The sequence below is a fragment of the Falco cherrug genome, chromosome Z, assembly GCF_023634085.1.
Source record: "Falco cherrug isolate bFalChe1 chromosome Z, bFalChe1.pri, whole genome shotgun sequence".
Lineage (NCBI taxonomy): Eukaryota > Metazoa > Chordata > Aves > Falconiformes > Falconidae > Falco > Falco cherrug.
The window spans coordinates 76,824,165-76,836,670 of NC_073720.1; positions in this window are offsets into that span (position 1 = coordinate 76,824,165).

The window sequence follows — 12,506 nt, forward strand, 5'->3', positions numbered from 1 at the left end:
GACCCCACAGCCGCTCTGGGCAGCCTGTGCCAGGGCTCTGTCACACTCAAAGTAAAGAAGTTTTTCTTCATATTTAGATGGAATTCCTGTGTTGCAGTTTGTGCCCCTTGCTCCTCCTGCTGTCACTGGGCACCACTGAAAAAGAGCCTGGCCCCATCCTCTTGACATATTTTTATTATTGACATACTCTTAAGATATTTGTATGCATGGATAAGATCCCCTCTCAGACTTCTCCAGGTGAAACAGGCCCAGCTCTCTCAGCCTGCCCTCATAAGGGAAAGACTCCAGACCCCTCATCATCTTTGTAGCCCTCTGTTGGACCCTCCCCAATAGTTCCCTGTCTCTCCCAAACTGGGGAGCCCAGAACTGGGCACAGCACTCCAGATGGGGCCCCACCAGGGCAGGATAGAGGGGGAGGATCACCACCCTCAATCTGCTGGCCATGTTCCTCCTCATGCACCTCAGGATCCCATTGACCTTGGCTGCAAGAACACATGCTGGCTTGTGGGCAACTCGCTGCCCCCCAGGATTCCCAGGTTCTCTGCAGAGCTGCCTTCAGGCAGGTCACCCCAGCCTGTACTGGTGTGTGGAGTTGTTCCTCTCTCGGTGCAGGACCCTACACTTGCCTCTGTCGAGCTTCCTTAGGTTCCTCTCTGCCCAGCTCTCTGGCCTGCCCAGGTCTCGCTGGATGGCAGCGCAGCCTTCTGGGGTATCATCCACTCCTCCCAGTTTTGTATCATCCGCAAACCTGCTGAGGGTGCCTCTGTCCCTTCATCCAGGTCACTGATGAATAAGTTGAACAAGAGTGGACCCAGTGCTGACCCCTGGGGAGCACCACTAGATACAGGCCTCCAGCCAGACTCTGCACCTCTGATCACAACTCTCTGAGCTCTGCCATTCAACCAGTTCTCAATGCACCTCACTGTCCGCTCATCCAACCCAACACTTCCTGAGCTTATGGTAGATAGTGTCAAGAGCCTTGCTGAGATCAAGGTAGGCAACACCCAGCGCTCTCCCTTTGTCTACCCAGGCAACTGTTCCATCATAGAAGGCTATCAGGTTGGTCAGTCATGATTTCCCCTTGGTGAATATGTGTTGACTGTTCCTGATAACCTTCTTTTCCTCCACATGCTTCCAACACCTTTCCAGGGACAGAGTTAAGGCTGACCAGCCTGTAGTTTTCTGGTTCCTCCTTGCCCTTTTTGAAGACTGGACTAACACTGGCTTTCCTCAAGTCTTCAAGCACATCTCCTGTCCCCCATGACCTTTCAAAGATGGTGAAGATTGGCTTAGTAATAGCATCTGTCAGCTTCTCAACACTTGGCGGTGCATCTCATGAAGGGCCAATGGATTTGTGGTTGTCATGTCTGCCTAAATGGTCTCTAACAGCATCATCCTTGACCAGGGGAAAGTATACCTTTCTCCAGACTTTCCTTCTTGCCTCAAGGTCTAGCATTCCTGAACATCTGGCCTTGGCAGTAAACACTGAAGCAGAGAAGTCATTCAGTAAATCCATTTTGTCTGTATCCTTTATCAGCAGTGCATCCACCTAATTTAGCAGCAGGTCCACATTTTCCCTGGTCATCCTTTTCCTGCTGATGTACTTAAAGAAGCTCTTCTTGTTGTTCTTGACATCCCTCACCAGCTTTAATTCCAAATGGACCTTAAACTTCCTTGTAATATCCCTGTGTGTTCTGACAACATTCTTATATTCATCCCAGGTGGCCTGTCCCTTTTTCCACATTCTGTAAACTTCCTTCTTCTGAATGAATTTTGCCAGAAGCTGCTGTCTCATCCACACAGGTCTCTGGCCCCTTTTGCTTGATTCCTTACTCATAAGGATGCAGCTACCTTGAGCTTGGACGAAGTGATGCTTGAATACTAGCCAGCTCTCTTGCACCACCCAACCTTCCAGAGCCCTAAGCCATGGGATTCCTCCCAGCAGCTCCTTGAAGAGGTCAAAGTTAGCTGTCCTGAAGTCCAGGATTGCAATCCTACTTATTGCCATGCTTCTTCCATGCAGAATCCTGAACTTCACTATCTCATGGTCAGTGCAGCCAAGGCTTCCACCGGCCTACACATGTCCAAGCAGTTCTTCCTTATTTGTTAGCACAAGGCCCAGCAACACACCTCACCTTACTGGCTCCTCCACCAAAAAGAGATTGTCAACACTCTGCAGGAACCTCCTGGACTGTGTGCGCCTACCTGTGCTGTCCTTGTAGCAGATACCAGGGAAGCTGAATTCCTCCGTAAGAACCAGGGTCTGCACTGAAAAAGAAACATAACTATAGTCATTCTATGGTAACAGAACAGTGTGGAAAGTTTTGCCTATATGTTAAAAATATATACTTTTTTTTCCCCTGTCTTGCTAAAGGGTGAAAAATTGCTACAGCTTTTTGTGTTTCCCCTTTTTCCTCTACACAGATTTCCTCATCTTCACTGCAGATAAAGACGGCTCCATCAGCAAACAGTTTGGCATTGAGAGGAAGTAGAATTTTCAGCCTGGGAAGGACAGATGGTTAAAGGATGCATTTTTCACTTTTAGGAACGCCTCTCCCATTGGTACCCAAAATGCACAAACAATTAGCTGGAAGGAAGGTGAACAGTAACAAGGGCAATTTGCCTGTTGCTTGTATTGCGTGGTTATGCCCTCACACTGTCCATGGGACTGTTGAAAGATCTGAACATGATTCAGCAACAAGCAAGTATCAGCAGCTGAGGCTGAATATGGTGAACAGCTAAGGAGCCCAGTATATGCTCCTTCATCACTGCCATCTTTGGGAGGCAGTCCTCCTACCCACCTGGGAGCACTAGATGCCAGATGATTCCCTTGAGCCTCTGGAGTATGTGTTACCTGTTCTGTGATTCTTGACCGCACGCAGGTCTTCAACCACTGCAAGGTCAGGAAGGCTCTCTGTTCCGCTGTTAAGGAGGACTTAAAAAAAAAAACACTTCAACTCACCTTCCACTCACTTTATGAAGTTTCAGCTTGATGTTAGTTAGCCACAGTGAAAATGTGGAACTTATTTTATGTATGTTAAAACATGTTAAAATATGAGACTGTTGAGATGTTATATATGAACTTGTCTGTCAGATTTGTAGCCAAGTTACAATAGATAAACTAAGAACCTGAATATATTTTACCCATTTGAGTGAAATCTGAGCATTGGCATGATTATGTGATGCTGCAGGTAAAACAGCTCAGGATCTGGACTAGGAAAACTTGGCATAACTGGTGCAGAGATCAGGAAACATCAGTTATTATCACTAGAAGAACTCAGATAGAATCATAGAGTCATAGAATGGTTTGGGTTGGAAGGGACCCTTAAACATCACCTAGTTTCAACTGCCCTGCCATGGGCAGAAGCAACATCCTTCACTAGACAAGGCTGCTCAAAGCTGCCCCAGCTTGACTTTCAGGGATGGTACATTCACAGCTTCTCTGGGCTACCTGTTCCTGTGCCTGATCACAGTCATTGTAAAACATTTCTTCCTAATATCTAATCTAAATCTATCCTCTTTTAGTTTAAGACCATTACTCCTTGTCCTATTGCTACAGGCCCTACTAAAAAGTCTCTCCTCACCCCTCTTGTGAGTTCCCTTTAAGTATTGAAAGGCTGCTATAAGGTGTCCCCAGAGCCTTCTCTTCTCCAGGCTGAGCAAGCCCAACTCTCAGCCTGTCTTCATAGGACAGGTGCTCCAGCCCTCTGATCGTCCTCATGGGCCTCCTCTAGACCCACTTTAACATGTCCATGTCTTTCTTGCTTTGAGGATCCCAGAACTGGATGCAATATTCCAGGTGGAATCTCCTGACAGCAGAGTGAAGGGGGAGAATCACCTCCCCCTACCTGCTGAGCATACGGACCAGGACTGAGGAAGGCTGGACGGGATTCACAGGCAGAAGAATCATCTATATTCTGATTTTTGCAGGTCTGCTGGCCTGCTGATGGATTAGACTTATTTTGTGTGTTTAAGTGGATTACCCACTTTCAGGCTAGGAGGATCACACTGTAAGATGCTGTGTGGCATATTTTAATCCAATACATGGGTATATGCTGTTAGTAGTAGAGATTATAAAAACGGATTTATCATATTTTCAAATCTTTAATTTTATAAAAAGTGCTATGAGTATTTTTTAGGTAATGTTTTTTATGACTATATATGGAAACTTATTTTTATTAAAGTAGAAAAGTTAAGGAATGAGAAGTTTATAGAATTCTTCTTACCAGTCATGTTTGATAGCAGAATTTAAATGGAAAGAAGTGTTAAAATGTCATTTTTTAAATGTAGCTGTGCAAATGAGTTTTAGGAATGGATAAATTCCTAAGTCCAAATAAATATAATAAGTACTATACATGCAGCTAACTCAGAGGACAAGAACTTGACTGGCGAAGACTATGGCTGAAAAACAGAACCTTGGAAGGCCAAAGCCATTTTTTTTTCCATTCCAAGATCCATTTTATATTCTTCCAATTAGGATATGTAACAGTTTCTTCTTGCCTTCCTTGGGGTGGAATGGGCCCATTTTCAGGCACAAGGAGTAGATGTTTTGGTGCATAAACATCAGATTGCCTGGGATGTTCAGGATCCTAGGTCCTGCTCTTCAGTTCTCTGCTAACTCTGGAGAGAACAGGATCCTACCCTAATACAAATCTTCACTATTTCCTTTTAGTTCAGCTGTACCGTGTGTACCAGCTGTTCCTCAGTGTGGAAGGGCCGGGAAATACTGCTCTTAACTTCTGTCTAATTCTTATGTCAAGCAGGTCTGGATTCTTAGGATCAACATCACCTTTAATAACACAGCGGTCCTCCTCAGAGTACCTTCATTCAATTTCAGGTTTTGCGCTGTCAGCTTGATTGTGTGAGGATTTGCATCTTTCTCCCTTAAGGGCTGGGTTTCTATTTTGACTTTCTGCCACAGAAAGTCTGGTCAGGGATTAATGCCTGAAATTCTGTGCTGCTAGATGCAACACTAGTGTTTGTAACACCTCAACAGAAGCAAGGTGAGACCTGCTTTAGAAGGAAATTGTAGCAAACGCACCCTCTAAAAATTTATCAGGGGAAACAGCTTGGAGTCTTGTGCAGCTAACTTGACATTTTATTTGTTGTGCTGATCATCTTTTCCTTTTTTTCTCTGTAATGTTGCACAAACACTTCAAGAGAGGTACGTTATCACCATATTGAGCAGAAGACTCTTTGGCTTCATCTACTGGTTGGAAGAATCATGTGAGCAATTCCTGGTCATAGGGGAATCCAGGAAGATATATGCAATCTGGCTTACTTAGCACTTTTTAATATCATAGTTTCCTGATTTCCAAAACATTCTCAATGTTACCTGAGAAGGAAGTGTGTGGTGATGCAGGCTACCTGCATTTAGTGTTTCCTTGCTGGTGAACCATTCCTCCTGGCCACTGTACCTCTCTGTAGGGCAGCTTGTGACAGTGTGCTGGGAGGGTAGTTTTAGTGGTATAAAGGCAAAACTCTTTTCCATACCTGCCACCAAGTAATCTCTGGGATCTTTACTATTTCCTGACATTGAAGGAAGTGATTACTGTGTATAGTAACTATCTGGCTTTGCTTCTGAAAAATCAAGAGAATCTCCTCTAGAGACCGTAAGCATATGACAAATGTTTGTGTTGGATTTGTTGGTTGTTTTTTTTTTCCAGAAGAATTACTGTTTTGCAGGACTCAGTGATTTGAGTTATTCTGCTTGTAGGACATCTGCCTCCCATCCTTTACTTTGGCAGCCTGTATGTCTCCACATGCTGACACTCATTTTTAAAGCCAGTAGGACCAGAGAAATTAACGTTACACCACTGTTTGTTGTTCTGTTCCCAAATCCTTATAATCTGTGTGCTGCAGCACTGTTTCTGCTGAAGGAAAGAATGTCTGTTGAGCAGATATGCTTTTGAAAACCTCCTGCCTAAATCCATCATATTATCATGCACAATGGAATTATGAAGAAATATTCGTGTCTTCAAGGCTCTTTGGAGGTGAAAAAATTGTATGTATTAACTACTGTGACATTAGAAGAACATTAGGTTTGTTGATAAATTGAGAGCAAATACTGGCAAGAGTACAGGTGGCAAGCAAGAGATGCTTGGTTTGATGGGTAAAGCTGTATTCATTTTTTTCAAGAGAAGAACCAATTTCATCAGCAAAAGATTATCTAAAGGAAAGAGCCACTGAGACATTATCTCAGTATGCCTTGATGAGACACTCTTCTGACCATGAACAACCTCGTAACTAATCATATGCCAGAGGTTTTGACTACTGAAATAACAGACCAAAGTAAAATAGAAAATTAGAAGAATGACACACACAAAAAAAATCAGTCCTGCAACAGCTGCTGGCTTTCCTCAGGCTCTATGGTCTCTATGTATATACAAACTTCTTTCTTGCAGAGTCTTAATTGCCCTGCCTTGTAGGAGACTGACCACAGGGTCTCGTATCTGAAGTGAGCATTGACTAAAATCAGCTCCACAGAAACATCTTCAGCTGCACAAGTGTAGCAGAGATACGTGTTCCCTGCTCTGTGACTGCCTAGCGACAGTTGCTGGCATAGATTCATATGTGTTGCTTCATGGATTACTCCTGGGAAGGGACCCTGTGCAACAGGCATGATATGATTGCCTCCATCTCCAATAATAACCCTAATCAGAGGGTGGTCAGAACTTTAAGTCAAAAACCGCTGTGACAGAATTGTTGATAATATTCCTCAAACTATATCACTGTTTTTATTTTCCAACTGATTAGGTTCAGTGTCTGGCCTTAAGAAAATAGTCTCAAAAAAAAAAAAAAAAAAAAAAAGAAGAAAAAAAAAAAAGGCAAATCTCACCGTAAAAGTCGGAGCATCTTTCCACTGCCTTTGATATAGTCTTGCAAACAATTTTTCAATTTATTTGAAAAAAACAAACAAATAAACAAACAAACCTGTTTTCTCTATATTTGCCCTGAACCTGACTTTCCTCTCCCTTTAGTTGGATTCAAGACCAAAGCACCTCTACTTTCTGGACAGGGTCACGATAATGGGGTGCAGGTGCGAACAATTGTTCCCTGTACTGCAGGCACTGAGCTGTAGTTAGGATTAAAGGCAGGGAAGTGGTGCCCTGGGAAACGGGAATGTGTAGTGATGATCCAGGAGTCTTTTGCAATGCCCTATCAGCCCTTGGTCCACGTTGCCATAAAGTCTGTGTCTGATGTCACTAAGAGTATAGAAGAGGTGACTATAAGAACAAATAAATAGCCAAAAGGTTCATTTTGTTAATACAGTGAACAATGGGTCTCCAATATTATAGACTGCATAGAAGTGAGTATTCATATTTCCAGTTAGTATATGTTGGTGGGTTTACTTTGAAATCAATAAATCTGTATAAATCAAGTATTCAGTATGCATGAATTTGTCCTGTGACTTAATTAAAAAGACCTAATTCTTTGATACATGCAGGAGATCTTTGCGTGGATTTTGTCATTAGTCTGTTGATTGCCTTTTCATTGTTCCTTTAGTGGCTAGTCTACAGTAAGGATTTTAGAGAGTGTTCAGTTTGAATGTAATTAAAATGCTAGTATGTTTCATGTACCCTTTTTAGTGTCAGAGCAAAAACACAAGGCTGCACAGCAGAATACTTTTTTAAATCAAGGGCCTTATTTCCAAATGTGCTGGAAAATTGGTGGAAATTAGAACTTTGAACATGAGCAGGTGGAGGCGTTCCACTTTTGAAAAGCAGCTCCTAAAGGCTTACATATCAATTTAATGTGCTGCTGGGGTGCAAATAGCCACTTGTTGACTCCATACAAACACAAATGAATACACACCTTAGAGGCATTTACAGGTGGAAATAACTACAGACCGACTGCATGAGCTGAGGTTTTTAAGCACCAAAGGTCAAGCTGTATAACTTTTATCCTTATTGTTTTTATCTTCTTTTTTTAATTTCTTCTTTATCTTTTTTTTTTCTTTCCTCCTAAATGAAGCCAGAAGTCTTTCAGTTACATTGAAGAGATGGGACGCAGCTTGATGCAAGCAAGTTGTCCATTTATTAGTGATTTTCTTACAATTATATACGTTTCTACCTTCCACATATTACACACTGATTGGTTAAATCTTAAGCGTAAAAAACACTGATTGGTTGATATTTAAGGCACAACATTAGAACAATAGGAACTTATTAGTTTATCTTGACATAGCAATAATTTCTGTTCCAAGGTTAGGGAGTTTCTTTCTACACGGCTTTCTGGATTACATATCAGCGCCATCCGTTCCCTTATCTGGCTACTCGTTTCTCTGTCCGTCTGGTTGCCTCCTCAACAGTGACGGCTCAGGGGCCTGCAGTTAGCTTGTTCCTTTGTTCCCAGGGCTTGTGCCCTACAAGTTCTAACAAGTCTGTATTCATCAGGCTATCAGTACTTGGACTCTTGTCCTTGAGGCCTTGTCCTACATTACATGAATGAAATTCATCAAGAGAATGGCTTCTCTCAGTTTACCGCTTTCCCGTTTTCTGCTTTGCAAACATTACAACCGACAGCTTTAATTTTTTTCCTTTGTAACACTTTATTTGATAATGAAAAAATAAGAAACAAATATTTTCAGTTCTGAATTTCCACATTAGGAAGGAAAAGTCACCAAACCGTTTTTTTTTCCCTATAAGATTTCTGGTCAAACAACATCAAATACTTCAGATAGAGATCAAGTTCCTTCTCCTTTCAGTGAAGTTTGATACTGTCTCATGTTAGGTCTGAAATCTCTGGAGGCGAACCTCTTCACTGACATCAGTTGTGTTTCTTTTCTAAGACACAGATGTGCTGTGGTCAGTAATATGCAGTAATTTGTAGCAGTAATTTGGACTGCTAACTAGTCCAAACTATGACGCTTACGAGGCCTCAGCAGAATGTTACCATCACCAAGGCAATTGTTTGTTTATAAGTCATTTTTTGTGCGCCTCTTTCAGCCATTATTTTAAAATCTGTTGTGAACAATGCCTGAACGTATATGATGGTTTTCTACATTGTGGCATTTTGTCATGGATTTTGCTGTTATTTCCTAACCAAATTAGGAAAAATATCAGCATCTTCCACTGTCATTTTCCCTTTGCAAAGCAACTTGCAGTCTTTATAGTCAACAGCATTCTCTTCTCTTATCTTTTATGGGGAGATTTGTTTGTTCATTTCATTCCCTCACCATGAACTCATGTTAGCACTATAACCTTGCAAGTTATGGTAAGAAACGTGTGCACATCATTATTATTTGTGTTTTTCCAGATACTTGTTTTCTTGCAGTATCCTGAGATGTCTGTTACTAGGATTATATCTGGTTGAATTACACTCTGTTCTTGTAATAGTGGCATGAATATTGCACAAAAGCCTCACACTCTTCTTACTGCTTTTTCCTGGCAGTCATATGGAAGATTTTTAGCTCAGCCTTATCAAATTTCTAATGTATTCCAGCCTTGCATCCACTGGCATATCTCCAGCATTTGAGAAATATTCAGGCAAAGATATTTTTCCTATGTAGATGTAATATTGAGTAGCCTGTTTCAGGGATATTCTAAAAACTAGTTAGTTCTGAAATATCCCTGGAAGACACAAGTTATGTTCCTGAACCTTTTTTTTTGCCTTTGCTTCTGTAGAAATCCATGTGATTATTTTATATGAATTCATATTACTTATATTTAGTGGATTTTATGCTGATGGATTTGCTGATCCAGACTCAATTTCATTTCTGCTTTGTCTTACAAAGAGTATTTGAACAGTTCAGCACTCTTACATGGCCACAGTTATTTCTGGCTTGAAGTTCTGGAGGAAGCATGCCTGTGGGAAAAAAATTATGTGAGAAGGTAAAAATACTGATGAGATTCTCCCTCATCACCAAAAGGCTTGAAATAAAAAATAACCATTGAAAGACTTCTACCTCAACTCATTAAGTTTTCATAGTTTTGATTGTGTAGTTGTCAGTGAAATGTGCAGTGCTTTTTTTTTTTTTTCACTTTTTTTTTCTTTTTAATACTTAACAGACTCCTCATACTTAAAGGAGACTTTTATATTGTCCATGAAGATATGTGGGTCTAGCCACCAATATGAAGACTCTCCTTTGCTTCAGCTTATTACAACCATTAGGAGTCATTACTGTGCTAACAAAATGTAAAATGAACGGGTAAAACAGCCAAAGCTGTAGGAACAGGCATTTCTGTATCTGCCTGGCACAGAAATTCTTGGTGTTAACATGGGAGTTTGTTCTCCTTCGGGAAGAGGAGCTGTTGAATCTAGATCTATGACACTTTTACCTCTAGGTGGTGGATAAATAAACTTCTGAAAAGTAAGATGATGACCAAATTGCAAAGTATATTTGAATGTTTTCCCATTTTATTGGGAAAGTCCTGGGTTTCTGTCTGCTACTCGTCATCAACTAGTAGTGGAAGTGGACTCTGGGTTTTCAGGTTGGCTATGCTTTTTAACTCTGTCATCCAAGAGATTACCCACTGACCACAGCACTTCTGTGTCTTAGAAAAGAAACACAACTGATGTCAGTGAAGAGGTTCGCCTCCAGAGATTTCAGACCTAACATGAGACAGCATCAAACTTCACTGAAATGAGAAGGAACTTGATCTCTATCTGAAGTATTTGATGTTGTTTGACCAGAAATCTTATAGGGAAAAAAAACGGTTTGGTGACTTTTCCTTCCTAATGTGGAAATTCAGAACTGAAAATATTTGTTTCTTATTTTTTCATTATCAAATAAAACATATGTTGACTAGTGATCTAAACATGTCCAGGTTTTTTTTATGCAAATCTGTTAAGAGGACTGCAGATCTCCAAATGAGAAGCGCAGATCTCCAAATGAGATGCACAGACCTAAAACCTGCAAAGTTGTAGGTACACTTTCAATTTTTTCCCCAGCTTTTGCCAAATCTGGATGTAACAGAAAAGACATGATAAAGCAATGTCCATAATTGAAAATAATAATAATAAATTCTTCATTATTTTTAATTGCTTTTGAAGATTACAGGTTCTAGTGGGAAATTAAAGTATTTGTTAGCTTTTTTCTATAATCAAACCAGCCCATGTTATTGTTCACAGTTATGAAGTTTTTAGTAAAGGTATTTTAGAACGCTAGCAATTCTTCTCCAAGCAACCCTAAAGGAGTTGTCATTGATCAACTGATTTATTGTCTTATGCTTATGTAAATGTATGTTTGGTTGCATAGTACTGGGAACACTGAATGTCCTTAAACAATAATGATACTCAACTAGATCCCATTCTATAGCTCTGACATGAAGATGTAATTTTAATACCAGGCTATTTTGAGATAAATTGAATATTTTGCAGCTGTTACACTTCAAAAAGCCAAGCTGAGGTGCACCCACTGTGCTTGTTGCAATGTTACCTGAGGTGGCTTTAACATAATTTCTCATTGCCTGAATGGCCAGATTTATACCAATAGCAACACACATCATTTAGCCAGTGTCTTCACTGAAGCACACAGCAGTATTTGTTTTGCATTAATCTCTAAAGGACAGGTTTCATTGAACTGCCCATATAAGTTAGTGTGACATGGCCAGAGTTCTACAGATTTATTGAACAAACTTAGCAGTGGGGATAGTTGCTTGGTAATACCAAATAAATGCCACTATTTCAGACACAGCTTACTGCAACCACTGGGCCCTGTTACCAGATAGACATTGAAAGTGACTTACGGATGTTTCATCACTGTCTATCCAATGCAAACCTCAATGCACAAAGCCGTGTGAAATAATCTAAGAAAATCAGGAAATTTGTATCTCACATGCTTCAATGCTCTTTTTCTTCGTTATACAGCTTCTGCAAATGTTGCTTAGCTTGAATAATCCTTTTGAAGGCAATAGAGTTAGCAAAAAATTGGGTTAGATTTTGGAAATAAGGGTTTCCTTTTCTTCCTTAAAAAACAAAACAAAACAAAACCAAGGCAAGTATATGTAATTGCTATGTTTGTATATTGCTGTCCAAGTAAGGCATGCCTATAATATTCAATAAAATGCACAAAACCTTTATTTTCCTCCCATGAGCTAGGGTATATGGACAATGCAATTGCCTTATATAAAGCCCAGCATTTGAAATGTGTATACATTTCCTTAAAATACTAATGCAAAATAATATGGAGTGGGAGGGGTAGGATTTATTGAGGCAATGGTAAGGAGATGGCTGCAGATTTTTCAAATATTTATTAATAGGCTCTTTTGTGGCATCCATTACCATAGTAACAGAACGTCTCATGCAGTCATGACCTCATTCTTTGCTTTTCCAAAGGTAAACAGATGGGAACTGAAATGCACGGATGAAAAGACTAAAAACCCAAGGTCAGAACTCGACTTCTACACCAAAGACAGTACTAAAATCTCGTTCTCTGAAGCCCTAGTCTATTGTTTTAACCCTGTGGTGGTTTAACCCCTGCCAGAAGCTAAGCACCGTGCAGCTGCTTGCTCACTCCACCCCTTCCCCACTCCTGGCGGGATGGAAAGGTGACCTGGAATAAT